The sequence below is a fragment of the Chiloscyllium plagiosum genome, chromosome 29, assembly GCF_004010195.1.
Source record: "Chiloscyllium plagiosum isolate BGI_BamShark_2017 chromosome 29, ASM401019v2, whole genome shotgun sequence".
Lineage (NCBI taxonomy): Eukaryota > Metazoa > Chordata > Chondrichthyes > Orectolobiformes > Hemiscylliidae > Chiloscyllium > Chiloscyllium plagiosum.
Window position 1 is genome coordinate 24852386 of NC_057738.1, and position 16670 is coordinate 24869055.

Consider the following 16670-nt stretch of genomic DNA (forward strand, 5'->3'; position numbering starts at 1 on the left):
CCAGCACCCGTGAGCTCATTCCATACACGTACCATACCTCTGCATGAAAAGGTTGTCCCTTAGGTCTCTTTTATATCTTTCCCCTCTCACCCTAAACCTATGCCCTCTAGTTCTGCACTCCCCCGACCCAAGGAAAAGACTTTGTCTATTTATCCTATCCACGCCCCTCATGATTTTATAAACGTCTGTGAGGCCATCCCTCAGCCTCTGATGCTCCAGGGAAAACAGCCCCAACCTATGCAGCCTCTCCCTATAGTTCAAATCCTTCAACCCTGGCAACATCCTTTCTGAACCCTTTCAAGTTTCACAACATCCGATGGATAGGAAGGAGACCAGGATTGCACTCAGTACTCCAAAAGTGGCCTCACCAATGTCCTGTATAGCCACAACATGACCTCCCAACTCCTGTACTCAATACACTGACCAATAAAGGAAAGCATACCAAATGCCTTCTTCACTATCCTATCTACCTGCAACTCTACTTTCAAGGAACTATGAACCTGCACTCCAAGGTCTCTTTGTTCAGCAATGCTCCCTAGGACCTTACCATTAAGTGTATAAGTCCTGCTAAGGTTTGCTTTCCCAAAATGCAGCACCTTGCATTTATCTAAATTAAACTCCATCTGCCACTTCTCTGCCCATTGGTCCATCTGATCAAGATCCCGTTGTACTCTGAGGTAATCCCCTTCGCTGTCCACTACACCTCCTCCAATTTTATTTTCATCTGCAAACTTATTAACCGTACCGCTTATGCTCACGTCCAAATCATTTATATCAATGACAAAAGGTAGTGGACCCAGCACCGATCCTTGTGGCACTCCAATGGTCACAGGCCGACATATTGTACTGGTTCACCCAGATCCCTCTGTACTTTAGCATTTTGTAACATCTCTCCATTTAATACTGTATACCATTTGTCCTACCAAATTAGCAATGTTTATATTTTTCCACACAATATTATGTCAACAACTTTCCCCTTTTACTTAACCTCTGTGATCCCTTTTGCAGACTCCTTATGGCCTCTTTGCAATCAGCAAATTTAGACACCATGCATTCAGTCCTTTCAGTAAAGATTCCTGTGATACACCACCAATTACAGCTTGCCAACCTGAAAAGTATGCACTTATCCCTATGCTGTGCTTCCTGTTAGCTAATCAAGCTTTTGTCCATGCTAATGTATTACTTGCTACATCACGCACTATTTAGTTTCGTTCAATCTGGCACCTTGTCAAATGCCTTCTGGAAATCTAAATACACCACATCTACAGATTTGCCTTTATCCATGTTGTTTGCTACTTCCTCAAATTGGTGCATTGTTATGCATTATGTTCTTTGCTGCTGTTGAGACAATGAATATGTTTACAATGAAATTGTGATAGAAGTTACCTGAAAACAGCAATTAAATGTTGCCCAACAGGAATATGCATGACCTTTCGGGTCAGATCATCTAATGTGTGGCAATCCTATGCAGATTGATAGTCGGCCCCTTTGTTTACGAAAGGAGAGAGCTTTGCATTTCCAAAAGGAGATTCTGATCAAGGCTCCTTCAGAAATGCAGAGCTATTTTCCACTTGTCACTTCTCTCACAGTGTGGAATTGTCAGAGGGAGACAAATCATGCCCCCTTTTATATTTTGAAACTTAAAGGTTCATAATCTCCAGTAGTCACTTTGACAATTTCTGTCAAATAGTACGTACATAAGGTAATAGTGAGGTAAGGGTGCTGGGAGGGTAGATTGTCAGATGTGTTGGGGAAATGGACCACCAAGTAAGTAGAGGACTGGCTTAGTATCTAACAACAAGTTCCAATTATAATCAATATAACATACTTCATAATGAAATCAATGGGGATATAAATGCTAAAATAGGGGCAATTAGATTATTTTAATTTTTAATCTAATTGTACACAGCCACTGACAGATGAAGAAAATTACAGAAACTATGATTAAAAATGTAATAGAGTATCTTTTTGAAGATGTGAGGAGAGATTTAAAGGTGAAGTTACCTAGAATAAATCAAAATATCTGGAAGCAATTGAAGGAGCATTTCATCCAGAACCATTTCCCTGACTTGTCACCTTAGCCTTGCACATTCTTCCTTTTAAGATAATAATCACAATACCTCTTAAATGCCTCTACTCCACTCCCAGGGAGTGAATGAGCAGGCAGGAGGCATCTTTACACAAAATATTGCTGATACATAGATTATAGCTCTGATATAAAACAGAACACATTTTTCAAGATTCCTGACTCAGGGACACAGCACACTCCATTATATATTCTAGCTGCCTTCTATCACACATTTTATAGCATTTTTGAGCATTTTATAGAATTAAGGATAATTGAAATAAATACCCAAGTTCTGTTCACAATTTTGGGCAATATGAATGCTTTTGGTACAATATTAGACCTTGGATAAAAATATTTAAAATTTTGTACTTAATTTCTATCTCACAAAAAAGTGTCAGATGCTAAGTTACAAATATTATGAAAAAGCTGTTCAAATAAAAACTTGTGTAGAATAAATGTTATTCTTTCTATCTCTTATTTGAACAATTCTATTCTCTTTTATATCTTCTGAGTGCACATTGTCTGTGTGTTTTATATGAGCATACCAGTTCACTACACCATATAGGTTGCTGATCCTGATGAAAAATGTTGCCACCGTCTTCTTTCAACGTAGAAAACTATCGGGCCTGCTCTGTCTAGAGCGGTAGAGAAAAACCAATTCCTGCTGTAATTCAAAAAGCCTCTTTGAGTTTACATTGCATTTTATTGAATGTTAATAACTAGTTACAGGTTACATGGATGTGACAGGCATTGTTACAGAGTCTTTGAGGAGTATTAGATATCTGGTCTCATTCCCTTGATATTCTAAGCTGTTCAGGCCACCTCACATCATCATAGAGGATGATGCTTATGGCATTCCCTGGTGTTAATCCTTGTGGACACTTTTGCACCTATATATAACCTTGCCTCCCATGTTTTTATTTTTATTAGTAGTGGTTTACTTTTGTATATAATTACAGTTACCACTATCCCATCTTTCCCTAGGTCTGTGACTTGACAAATTCAGGTCATTTCGAGGTTTCACAGTTCTCCTGTCTTTGGACATGGAAGTCTGGTCATTATCTAGGTTGAAGACCATTGACTTTGATTCTGTTCCTGACAGTCTAAGGTCTGTATGTCCTTTGCATCAGCAAGTTCTCCATTTGATTCATTTCAATAAATTCATTTTTGATGATTAACATGTGATGGGCTTAGGTTCTTGTGGCTCTTTGATATGAACCCTTCAATATATGGTCTCTGCTGGTCTGTAGTTATTTGGATGACCATAGCTTTTCTGTTCAGATCTCTGAGTCACACCATTGCGCTGTCTTAAATGTGACAACTGTATCACACAGAAGTGTATTGTGTGACTTGTTTCACATTATTATGTACATTGTTGGGTTATTATGGAGTCAACTTCTTTGGTAGAATGAGGAGCTGAGTCTGTCTGTCTCTGGTGCAGTTTCCCTGTTACATCTTTCTGATTACATCTTCCCAAACTGAAGCTGAATGATCAGTCACTCTTCATATACCAGTGAGTCAAGTACAATTGTAAAATAACGTGATTGCTCAAAAATTGTTAGTTTTTACCATCAATCTGCTCGATCTTTGATCTGGCTAATGTTCAACAAAATACTTATGAATGTTCAGACATCTATACTCCCTCAACTGCTTGTGTTAGACCTGGCTAAGCTGATTGCAACTTGCTGGTCTTTGTGCCACACCATGGAGTGAGAGTATCACTCAATGTTGTTGCCTATTCACTCTAGGGAACAATTCGACAGCATCTGAAGTTTTCTCTGTACATGTACTTTGTCAAATGTGACGCTCATATGTCAAAGTCACAATTTTTGTATTTTATGCACCATCTTTTCTAGCTCTTTCCCATTAAGTAGAGAAACTAAAGGTTTGTGATCTGTGTCTCTGACCACTTTCAATCTAAGCTGTAATCTGAAAATCTCTCATGAGCCCATAAAACTGAGAGGCTCTCCTTCTGAATCTCAGCATATCATATTTCTGTGTTGGGTAATGCTTATGATGCATACTAGAATAATTTGCATCACCCATCCGGTTGCTCTCAGATGTGTATTGCTCCTAAACTTGTGGCTGAAGCAGCAGTTGCTATGATAATTAAATCCATGGACTTCAACATATTCTCTTGTTGTGGGTTCCAACACCATCCTTGCATCTTATTGAGGAATTGTGTCAAGGGCTTTCTAATCACTGCCAAATGAAGCAAAAAACTGCCATCCATCCCTAAGAATTTTGAAGAACTTGAACTGACTTCAGTGTGACATTAGTCTTCTCAAGATCCACCATTATACCTTTACTGTTGACAATGTCACTCCCAAACTGAATAGATGCCTTGTTGTTAAGAGAGAACCCTCTGCCCAGGAGCACGTTCAGAGAAGGTTCATGATAATGGTCCCAGGAAAGAAAAGCTTAACATATGAGGAATGTTTGAGGACTCGGGATCTATACTTGATGGAGTTTAGAAGGATGAGGGGTTATCTAATTGAAATTTGCAGAATACAGAACGGCCTGGACCGAGTGGATGTTGAGAAGATGTTTCCATTCGTAGGAGACACTAGGACACAAGGGAGCAACCTTAGAGTAAAGGAAAGACCTTTTTAGAACAGAGATGAGGAGAAACTTCTTCAGCCAGACAGTGGTGAATCTGTGGAATTCACTGCCACAGAAGGCTCCGGAGGCCAAGTCATTGAGTATATTTAAGATGGAGAAAGATAGGTTCTTGATTGTCATGGGGATCAAAGGTTATGGGGAGAAAGCAAGAGATTGGGGTTAACAAAGTTATCAGCCATGACTGAATGGCGGAGCAGATTTGATGGGCTGAATAGCCTAATTTCTACTCCTATATCTTATGGTCTTATGCTTATAAGCTGTAAGACTGCATACATACACTGATAATGGTCTTCAACTGTTTTATCATGCATCAATATCTGATGTTATAAAACGTCATGATAAAGTACCGGGTGTATCATGTTGAGAAATCTGTGTCCAAGTCAATCCCAAATAGTAATCAGTTGAAATAAAATCTTTCAACTAGAATTATAAATGTAGCAAATAATCTTGATTGCAAATCCAATGCACTTGCCAGAATCCACTGTCTGTATCTAGTTTTGTGAAAACTCTACTTTTGGGAATTTTAATGAAATGCTTGTCAACCTTAGACATAGGGTGAATTTTTCTCATCTCCTGATCTATACCATTCCCCACATTACCACTAACATTTGGTGCCCTATAAATAACTCCAAGAAATATCTGCTGCCCTTATCGTTTCTTAATCCCACCAAGCTTCCATACATTGTACTTCCAATTTGAGATCTTCCCCTATAAGTGTACTGAACCCATCTTGTATAATCAGCGCAACGTTTCCTTCTTGTTTGACTTTCCTAAGCATCAAATATTTTTGAGTATTAATTTCCCAATCCTCAGCCATGTTTCTGTATTGGCAATGAAACCATAATCATTTACATGTATTTGTATCTTTTGATCAGTTTTCTTGTTGGGGATACCATGTGTATTCAGGTAGAGGGCCTTTAGCTTTATTTTTTTGACATAATTTTGCATTCAAAGCCAACTCAATGCTCAGCTTTGTTTCTCCCATTATCTCATTTCCCTTATAACCTTTCTACTTCCTGTTTTCCATCTTAACCTCCTTTCCATTTGGGTTTCTCCTCAGAGATTCATCCCCCTGACAAACTAGTTTGAACCTATATCATTTGCACTAGCAAATCTTCCTGTGAGGATATCAGTCCCAATTCTGTTCGGGTGTAACTCAGCATGTCCCACCTACCCCAAAACTGGTCCCAATTGCTTAGTGCTCTAACTAAATGTTCACTAGATTGATGCTCCTGTTATTACACTAATTGGCACATGGCATTGGTTGTAATCTTGAGATTACTGATCTTGAAGTCCTGCTGTTTAATTTCTTTCCTAACTCCCTGAAATCTACTTCAGGACCTCATCCATATTCCTACATATGTCATTGGTACCAAAATGAACTACAAATTCTGGCTTATTTCCCTTACCTAAAAAAAATTCTTGTAGCTGTCCTGTGACATTCTTGACCCTGTCACCAGGGATGCAACATATCATCTTGGAGTCTTGCCTGCAGACATGTCTGTCTAATCACACCTCCCCCCCCCCCAATAATGGAATCTACTTTTTCTATTGCTCTTCCATTACTCTTTCTCCTTCCCTAAATAACTGACATGCGCCTGGGCTACACTCCCCTGAGGAACCATCGCCTTCGTGAGTCTCAAAAATGGAATACTGATTGGCAATGCACGATAAAGTGAACTTCTTGTGGGCATTTGCAATCCCTTTTTGATTTTCTTAAAAACCTCCTCCTCTGCGTTTGGTTGCACTTCAGTCCCACGCTCCTGATCTTCGGGCACCCGGTACGGAGGAGGGAGGGCAGGTCCGAAGACCTCCTCATGGGTCTGCTCCTGGGCCTGGCCAAACTGGCCATAAACAGGTCCAGGCAGTAGGCCGTGGAGGTGGTCATTAGGGCCGACTGTCTGCCCCTCTTCCGCAGTTACATTAGAGCCCGGGTGTCTCTGGAAAAGGAGCACGCGGTGTCCACTGACACCCTGGAGTTGTTCAGGGAGAGGTGGGCACCGCAGGGAGTGGAGTGCATTATTTCCCCCTCCAACTCTATTTTGATTTGATCCCTGCCCTCCCCTTCACTGTTTTGATCACACAGTATTGCCCTTTGATGTGAAGGGCACTGTTTGTCACTGGCTCCTTGGGTGTTTCCTTTCTTCCTGGTGGTGGAAATTTGAATAAAGATTCGTGCACCTTGTGTCTCTCACTGTGTCTCACACCTGCACACACAACATGGGTGCTGGTGAAAAAATAAGCACTACTGCAGTTAGGCGGTAGTGTGGGGGAAAGGAAAAAAAAATAAAGTGAACTCCTGCATTACCTGCCTAATTTTGCTTAGGCTTCCATTTCCCTCTCTACATGTGCTCTTCTAAACTGTGATGTGACCATTTCTCTGTACCTGCTATCCATAGTCCTCTGCCTCGCAGATACACAACAGTGACTCCAGCCCAGAGCTCAGGCATATGCACCCTGTAAACACCTGCAGAAACAAAAACAGAAATTGTTGGAAAAATCACAGCAGGTCTAATAGCATCAATGGAGGGAAATCAGTGTTAACATTTTGGGTCAATTGAGCCTTCCTCAGAACCTCAGACACCTGCAGATGTGTCTGTCTGGGACACATGGTATGTCCATAACTTCACACATACCACAGCATGTCCACTTCACTTGTGACCACTTGGTTACCATCTCATAACTCCGAAAACTATTTGTTACCCATAGAATAAATACTACTTCTTATAAAAACTTACGAATAACTTAGCTTTACTTCAGTTGTGTTAACTTCATTTTCATTTCAGTTTTACTTTGTTATTTTAATTTATTTTTATACCTTCCATTTGCTAGGGTTTCTTTCTGAAATCCAAATTATACTTCTTATTTTTAAGCTATTTAGACTCACTCCCTAAGAGCAGCTTCCTACTGACCAATAACTAAATGATTTCTTGTGATACCACTCTGATTTCTTATCACACTTATCCTCTCTCTCAAAAAAATGCTTTTGTTCAGAATGAAGCAACTCCCTGCTCACCAAGCTCATTTTAAACTTGCTGCCTCCTCTCTCTATACTGTGTTCAGAATGAAGCATGTGCTAAACACAAAGGATTGGGCCAAATCCTGAGATCTACATCCAGTAACGACGTTCCTAAGTGACCCACCTGCAGCAGTAAGAATAGGTACCACTGAACATAATGGTTTTGCCACTTTCTGAGGTCTTGTTGCATATGGGAGACAGTGAGGACTGCAGATGCTGGAGATCAGAGTTGAGAGTGTGTTGCTGGAAAAGCACAGCAGGCCAGGCAGCATCTGAAATGCAACTCTTGTTGCATGTAGGGCCAGTTGCATTGGTTAGCTTTTGACTTAATGAATCACATTACAGTTGTGCACCTACTTACAGGTGTATACCAGGTGAGCATTAGGACCTGGAGCTGTACCTCGTATTGTGCTGAGGAGCAGCTGACAGTTTCCATAGCGCCTGTGTCCAGCTCAACATCTCCAGAAGCAACTCACAGTTCAGAAGCGGAGACGGAGCGAAGCGAACGGCCTTAGTCCCTGATCGTTAACCTTTTGGGGGCAATGCTGCCCAAGTGGCAGAATAACTAAGCCTTTTCATTTTTATTTCTTGTTTTTTTTGTGTGTGTGCAATCCGGCTTCCTTTTCCAGGCGATAAGTTTGTAGAGACGCTGGGGATCTGAGGCTATTTGTCGGAAATGTACGTAACCTAGGAACAGAATGAGAGAGTGAAGCCAGAAACACTGATAACACAGAGGACTGAGGTGAGCAGCTAATGGCAACGCATTTCTTTGTTAAATGCTGTATTTTCAATATGTTTCTTGCATGTCCCAGCACTCAGTAAATTGGAATGCCCTGGTTCTTTTTCTGAAGCTGCTCCTTCAAACTATCATAAACCTTTTTTGAGGTTACAGAATTGGCAGTAAATATGTATTGGTGTTTTCAAGACCAACCGTCTCCAAGTGCCCACCACACACTGGAGTTGATAATTCTTTCTAACTTCTCTCAGGGATTTCGTGAAGTCGAGCTTGACTCTGCTGTTAATTATTTCTGTGTTTAATATGTTGTGGTTGTCATGAAGTTTTGCAGGGATTGTGAGAGAAAGGGGAACGTTGTGGTTTGGCATAAAATGTAGTCATTGCTGTCAGTTAACTCCATAACCTGCTTGGAGAGAGAACTCTCCACCTGCATTGATGCTTGTCGTCTAACCCGGGACCTGTTGATGGGTCGCCTGGGGGAGGGGGCGGGGGGGAGCTGCGGGATTGAATGGTTAGTTTCATGCGCCCTGCTGCACAGATTTGCAAACAATTGCAGTCCAATACAGTCCCAAGTTCAAACCTTCTGGGCCACCAAGTTATCAAAACACAACTACAGTACACGAGGTGAAGGATTGAAGTAATTCCAGGCTCCAGGACTTTGTTTCCAGGAGACTTGAGGAAAATGCCTCTGATTCCTATGGATAGGAAAGATGTTGTGAAACTTAAAAGGATTTGGAAAAGATTTACAAAAATGTTGCCAGGGTGGTGGGTTTAAGCTATGGGGAGAGGCTGAATAGGCTGGGGTTGTTTTCACTGGAGTGTCAGAGGCTGAGGAGTGACCTTAGAAATTAATAAAATTGGGGATGGCATGGTGGCTCAGGGACCTGGTTCAATTCCAGCCTCGGGTGACTGCCTGTGTGGAGTTTACACATTCTCCCCGTATCTTCATGGGTTTCCTGCGGGTGCTCTGGTTTCTTCCCATAGTCCAAAGATGTGCAGGTCAGGTGAATTGGCGTGCTAAATTACCCATAGAGTTAGGTTAAGGAAATGGGTCTGTGTGGGTTACTCTTCGGAGGGTCGGTGTGAACTTGTTGGGCTGAAGGGCCTGTTTCCACACTGTATGTAATCTAATCTAAAATCATAAAGAGCACGGTATTAGCCAAAGTATTTTCCCCAGGGTAGTGAAGTCCAAAATTTGAGAGCATAGGTTTGAGGTGAGAGGGGAAAGATTTAAAAGGGATCTAAGGGACAACTTTTTCATGCAGAGAGTTGTGCATATATAGAATGAGCTGCCAGAGGCTGTGGTGGAGGCTGGTACAATCACAATATTTAAAAGACATCTGGGCGGGTATATGAATAGGAAGGGTTTGGGAGGGATATGGGCAAATGCTGGGCAATGGGTTTAGATTTTTGTGGAATATCTGGTTGGCATGGATTAGATTAGATTAGATTCCCTACAGTGCAGAAACAGGCCCTTCGGCCCAACCAGTCCACATTGACCCTCCGAAGAGTAACCCACCCAGACCCATTTCCCTCTGACTAATGCACCTAGCACTATAGACAATTTAGCATGGCCAATTCACCTAACCTGCACATCTTTGGACTGTGGGAAGAAACTAGAGCACCCGGAGGAAACCCATTCAGTCGCCCAAGGCTGGAATCGAACCTGGGACTCTGGTGCTGTGAGGCTGCAGTGCTAATCACTGAGCCACCGTGCTGCCCATATGAGTTGGACCAAAAGGTCTGCTTCTATGCTGTACGTCTGTGATTATTGTAATATTCGTAATTTATGGTGGAAACTACCCAAATTGATTCAGGAAAGTATTCACTCTGTTGAAAAGTTCAGATACAGTCACTAGTAAGCCAGAAGTCCAAAGGAGAATTATGCAGAAACATTTGACCTTAACTTTGAGGATACTAGAAGTGTGGAGGTAGTTAGTCGGTAAGTTCATTGAGACAAAAATATAGTCAGATTGGAGTCAGGACTAAGTTGGATGTGGTTTAGGTGGTTGCAGGGTTATGGGGAGAATGTGGTCAAATAGCTTTGATCTGTTTCTTTTATCCAAAAATAGGAACCTAGAACACAAATTTACAGCATTGGAAATATGTGTCAAAGTAAAAGTAAAATAACAGGGACATGACTAAAAGGAGAACTTAGAAGGCTAAAATGCAGAATGCACAAGTTGTTTATTTGCACAGACTTTTTCCCTTACGATTCAGCGTCCCCAGAAACCTCCAATAATATATCTCACATCCGTACAATCCTCAATGTTTAATGATTGAGATCTCTCATACTTCGTACACATATTCACCAGCCTTCACAGCAGGTAAACCTCAAAATAACTCTCTTAAGAGGCAGGTAAATTCAAGTTTACCCTCATGGGAAAATATTTCACAAAAGATCTTACTGATGTTTTCAGCATATGTCGTCATTCAAATGAGCAATTCCATAGCTAAATGGCTTTTTAAAAGATCTGTCACAGGTTCCTTTTGCATTTGCTCATGGGTTGTGGGTGGCACTGACAAGGCCGGTATTTATTATTCTTGAGAAGGTTAAATTATCTCTATCATTCTGATACCAGTGTGAGTAAGGATGAGTCCTTTGGCCTTTCACTTTAGTCAGTGAAAAAAATGCATGGAAATTAACCCTGGTGTCCTGGTTAATATTTAACCCTCAATTAGTAAGGATGTATAGAATAAAGAGAGTTTGGTGATAGAACATCCATGGGAAACATTTTTCCCCAAATGGAGAGGTCATTTTTTAAAGGGACTCTGATTTAAAATGATTAGCAAAAGTAGCTGTGAGGAAAGGATGGCATAGTTGCTCAGTGGTTAGCACTGCCGCCTCACAGTGCCAAGGACCTGGGTTTGATTCCAGCCTTGGGCGAATGGCTGTGTGGAGTTTGCACATTTTCCCCGTGTCTGCGTGGGTTTCCTCCATGTGCTGTGGTTTCCTCACAGAGATGTGCAGGATATGTGGATTGGCCATGGGAAATGCAAGGCTACTGGGATGGGTCTGGGTGGGATGGTGTTTGGAGGGTTGGTGGGCCGAATGGCCTGCTTCCACACTATAGAGCTTCTATGACTATGAAAAGCTGTTTCAACCAGAATGTGGTGAATGTCTGGAATTGTCTGCCTGGTTTGGTGGTTGAGGATGTCGCGATTGGAACCAGGTTGACGTTGACTATGATGTCATCGATTGGGGTTGTTAACCTGAGCCGATCAAGGATACCCTGGCTGATCAATATAACTAGGAGATTAGAATCTCCTCAATTCAGAGGACTGACTCCAAGCTAAAAAAAAAATAACCAGGATATTAAATATCCTCAATTCAGAGGACTGACTCCAAGCAGCCAGTGTATTGTTCACAAGTAAATAAAGGGTGACTTGGTGACGGGATACCGGAATCTTTGCAGTTATTTGAAGGCAGAACCCCTCAACTCATTTAAAAGGAACCTAGTTTCTCACCTAAAGCATTGTAACCTTCAAGGCTAAAGACCTGATGCTGCTCTGTCAAATTAGAAATGGGTGGCTAGTTTATTTAGCCTTCACAGGCAGGATGGGCTAAATGGCCTCTTTCTGTGCAGTGACCCTCCTATTGTTCTGTTAACAGTACAAAAACTGATAATCTGACCATTACCACATTGACATTTGAAGCAGCTTAGTGTGCGTAAATTGGCTGTCCCTCCTTTACAACATTAAAGTATTGCTGTAAAATACCTTTCTACTTGTTCTGCACTTCCAAAATGGTCTCATTTAGCACTTGCATTATCTGGTTCAAACAGGCCCCAGTATTGGAGACTCTATCTTCCCATCTTCATTTGTTTTATTCAGAAAGTTGCACTCCTAGGACCCTAGGATCACCATTTTAGGTGTGAGTGGTTTTTGACTGCAGATATGCAACTGAAATTAGGTTTGCACCATGAATAGGCCTTCAGGCACACATCTGACCGAGTTCATGGCAGAGGGGGAAATACCACTTAATTTAAAATGAAAAGATTTTATAAAAAGCCACTGAATTCTGGGTACCCACATGAAAACTTTGTTTTGTTAATGCAGCTTGCATACTTTAGGTTATCACAGGCATTTTCTCTGAGATTACAGCTCAGAGATTTCTTTATGTGTTGAACTTCTGTATGAAGGCTGTAATTACTGAGTTGTTACAATTTGCATTTTCATATATTTACTTTGCAAATAGTTATCGGATCATGAAGTCATCGCCTTTCAGTTACTCACTGTTCCAGTCTTATATTAATAATATAAATATAATGCAGTCTTGATGCTCCAGCACAATACTGAGAAAGTACTATTCTGTCAGAATAGGCCACCTTGCTGGTGAGACACTAAACTGAGAACCTGTCTCCCCACTCAGGTGGATAACAAAAATCTCATCTCACTGTCCAGTGAAAAGCAGGGGTGTCTTACCTGTTTTGGCCAATATTTATAACTCAACCAACATCATTTGAAAAAATCAGATTAGCTCATATTTATATTGTAAGATCTTGCTGTATTCAAACTTGCATTTTTATAAACCAGTTCTTTTTGCATTGAATGCTAACCCAGCAAAAATTGACAATTGTAGAAGTGCAATGCTGTGTTCAATTCTGGTCTCCTTGCTATAGGAAAGGTGTTGTGGAACTTGAAAGGCTACAGAAAGGATTTATCAGGATTGGAGGTTTTGAGCTGTAGGGAGAGGCTATATAGGCTGGGGTTATGTCCTCTGAATTGTCAGAGGCTGAGGCGTGACCTTAGAGAAGTCTATACAATCATGAGGGGCATGGATTGGGTGAATACCCAAAGTCTTTTTCCTCAGCTGGGGGAGTGCAAGACTAAAGGGCATAGGTTTAAGATGAGAGGGGACAGATACAAAAGAGACCTAAGCAGCATGTTTGTCATGCAGCAAGTGATGCAGGTATGGAATGAGCCACCAGAGGAAGTGGTAGAGGTGGGTACAATTGCAGCATTTAACAGGCATCTGGATGGGTACATGAATAGGAAGGGTTTTGTGGGATATGGGCCAAATGCTGGTGAATGGGACTAGATTAGGTTAAAATATCTGGTCGGCATGGATGAGTTGGACCAAAAGGTCTGTTATTGTGCTGTACATCTCTATCACTCTATGTCTGTAAGTATAGTGTTTGTCTTTTTGATCTTTGAAGCATCTTGCAAACCTTTTTAATCTTGTAGATCTAATAAGTGTAAAATCTTCCTGTTTTCCCTGATTTTTTATGTTTTGTTTGTATGAGTTATTTTGACGATCTAAGCTTTATAGACAGTCTTTGCTGAATAACAGCTGTACTGTGACATTGCCTGGTTATGGAGTCATTGAGTCAAAGAGCCATAGAGATGTACAGCACGAAAACTGACTCTTCGGTCCAACTCATCCAGGCCAACCAGATATATAACCTATTCCAGTCCCATTTGCCTTCCTATTCATGTACCCATCCAGATGCCTTTTAAATGTTGTAATTGTACCAGCCTCGACCATTTCCAGTGGCAGCTCATTCCATACACACACCACCCTCTGTGTGAAAAAATTGCCCCTTAGGTCCCTTTAAAACTTTTGCCCTCTCAACCTAAACCTATGCCCTCTAAATCTGGATTGCCCACCCCAGGGAAAAGACTTTGTCTATTTATTCTATCCATGCTCCTCATGATTTTAAAAACCACTATAAGGTCACCCCTCAGCCTCGGACAGTCCAAGAAAAACAGCCCCACTCTATTCAACCTCTCCCTGTAGCTCAAACCCTTGAACCCTGGCAACATCCTTGTAACGCTTTTCTGAACCCTTTCAAGTTTCACAACATCCTTCCTCTAGGAGGAAGACCTGATTTGCACACAATATTCCAAACGTGGCCTAACTAATGTCCTGGAAAGCTGCAGCATGACCTCCCAATTCCAATACTCAATGCTCTGACCAATAAATAAAAGCATACCATCAGCTTCTTCACTATCCTATCTACCTGCGACTCCACTTTCAAGAAACTATGAACCTGCACTCCAAGGTCTCCTTGTTCACCAGCACTCTCCAGGAGCATACTATTAAGTGTATACGTCCTGCCCTGATTTGCCTTTCCAAAATGCAGCACCTCACATTTTACTAAATTAAACTCCATCTGCCACTCCTCAGCCCATTGGCCCATCTGATAAAGATCCTGTTGTACTCTGACATAACCTTCTTAGCTGTCCACTACACTTCCAATTTTGGTATCATCTGCAAACTTACTAACCACACCTCCTGCGTTTACATCAAAAATCATTTATATAAATGATGAAAAGTAGTGGACCCAGCACCGATCCTTGTGGCACACCACTGGTCACAGACCTCCAGTCTGAAAGACAACCCGCTACCACCACCCTCTGTCTTCTACCTTCAAGCCAGTTCTGTAATCCAAATGGCTAGTTTTCCCTCTATTCTGTGAGATCTAACCTTGCTAACCAGGTAAAAACAATGACTGCAGATGCTGGAAACCAGTTTCTGGATTAGTGGTGCTGGAAAAGCACAGCAGTTCAGGCAGCATCGACATTTCGGGCAAAAGCCCTTGCTAACCAGTCTACCATGAGGAACCTTGTTGAATGCCTTACTGAAGAACATATAGATTACGTCCATCGCTCTGCCTTCATCAATCCTCTGCATTACCTCTTCAAAAAGCACAATCAAGTTGGTGAGACATGTTTTCCCATGCACAAAGCCATGTTGACTAAAGAACAAAACTCTGTTTCTTTGAACCTGTTTGAAACACTGTGGGAGAAGAAGGACAGAATGTTCAGAGTGGGAGCAAGATGGAAATTTAAATCACAGTTGACCGAAAGCATTAGAGAAAACTCAGAGATGGAGTGTTGGTGTTCCATAAAATACTCACTCAGCCTATGTTTAGACTTCACAATTTAGCAGAAAGCACATTGCAAGAAGTGAATACAGTAAAGGCACCATAGTTCCACACTCTCATTAGAGAAAGGCAACTAGTGGTGGTCAGCCTGAGAATCAACACACCTCAGGTGAGGGGCAAAGTTGTGAAGGTAGGAGCCACATGGTAACTTCAACTGGTGTGGGATTCTCAAACCACATTTTTGGTTTCACTCTGTATCACAAGCCAGCCACCCCGCTAACTGAACCACCCAAATCCCAGGGCCAGTGCAGTCGAATGAAGTACAAATAAATGTAAAACATTTGGGTCTTGGATGGTGGAAAGGGAGAAGATAAAATGGCAGGTGTTGCTTCTCTGATGCCCAAATGTAAAGGTGCACACCTTACTCTGGCATTAAGCCAGTTTAATTCAAGTTCCTGAAATATTTTTGAGTGACTCCTGGCAAAACCTCTCACTCATGTTACCTATACACTTAAAAATCTGGGAGTAGAACATTTTAACAGTTGGTGCAGTTGAGTGGTGCTTATTACCTTTATAAAATGGTCCAAATGCATGACATGCTGGGGGATGGAAATCTCCTCTACTGCTGGCTATCAGGTCCACTAATGAAATGAGTTTGGGTTGTCTCAATCTGTAGAATCATTCAGTACAGAGGAAATTTTTGGTCCAATATGCCCATGCTGTCATTTTGAAAGAGCTACTCAAATAGTTCCGCTCTACATGTTTTTTCTTCAAATATATATCCAGTAACCCTTTCTAAGTAACCATTGAATGGATGGATTTTAGCAAGACTTATGACATGATCCCACGTGGCAAATTGGTTTTAAAAACAAAGTGTGTGGGATCCAGGTGATACAAAATACCCTTAGTGGCAAGAAACAAAGCATAATCATGTAAGGATATTTGTGAGACTGGAGCTCTGTTTCCAATGGAGTTCTCAAGGCTCAGTGCTACAACTCCAACTTTCAATGGTATGAGTTAGTAAGTACCTTGCATCAGTGTTACTGTGGAGGACATATAAGATACAGAATGTGGGGAAATAGAAGGTGGCATCTTGAAAAATGTCCATATTTCAGTGGAGGAGGTGCTGGATGTCTTAAAACGCATAAAGATGATAAATCCCAGGAACTGATCAGATGTATCCTAGACCTCTTTGGGAAGCTAGGGAAGTGATTGCTGGGCCCCTTGCTGAAATATTTGTGTCATTGATAGTCACAGGTGAGGTGCTGGAAAACGGTGGTTGGCTAACGTGGTGCCACTATTTAAGAAAGGTGGTAAGGAAAAGCCAGGGAACTATGGACTGGTGAACATGACATCAGTAGTGTGCAAGTTGTTGGAGGGAATTCTGAGGGGCAG

General features: G+C 41.5%; 1 protein-coding gene across 1 annotated transcript in view; it reads left to right on the top strand.

Moving 5' to 3' along the window:
* The first annotated feature begins 8176 nt into the window (after nucleotides 1-8176).
* The window catches only part of zdhhc11 (zinc finger DHHC-type containing 11), a 103039-nt gene continuing 94545 nt past the window's right edge, over nucleotides 8177-16670 (top strand). Inside the window, exon 1 of the mRNA XM_043719342.1 lies at nucleotides 8177-8451. The gene's annotated coding sequence lies outside the window, so the exon portion shown is untranslated. The remainder of the gene's footprint in view (nucleotides 8452-16670) is intronic.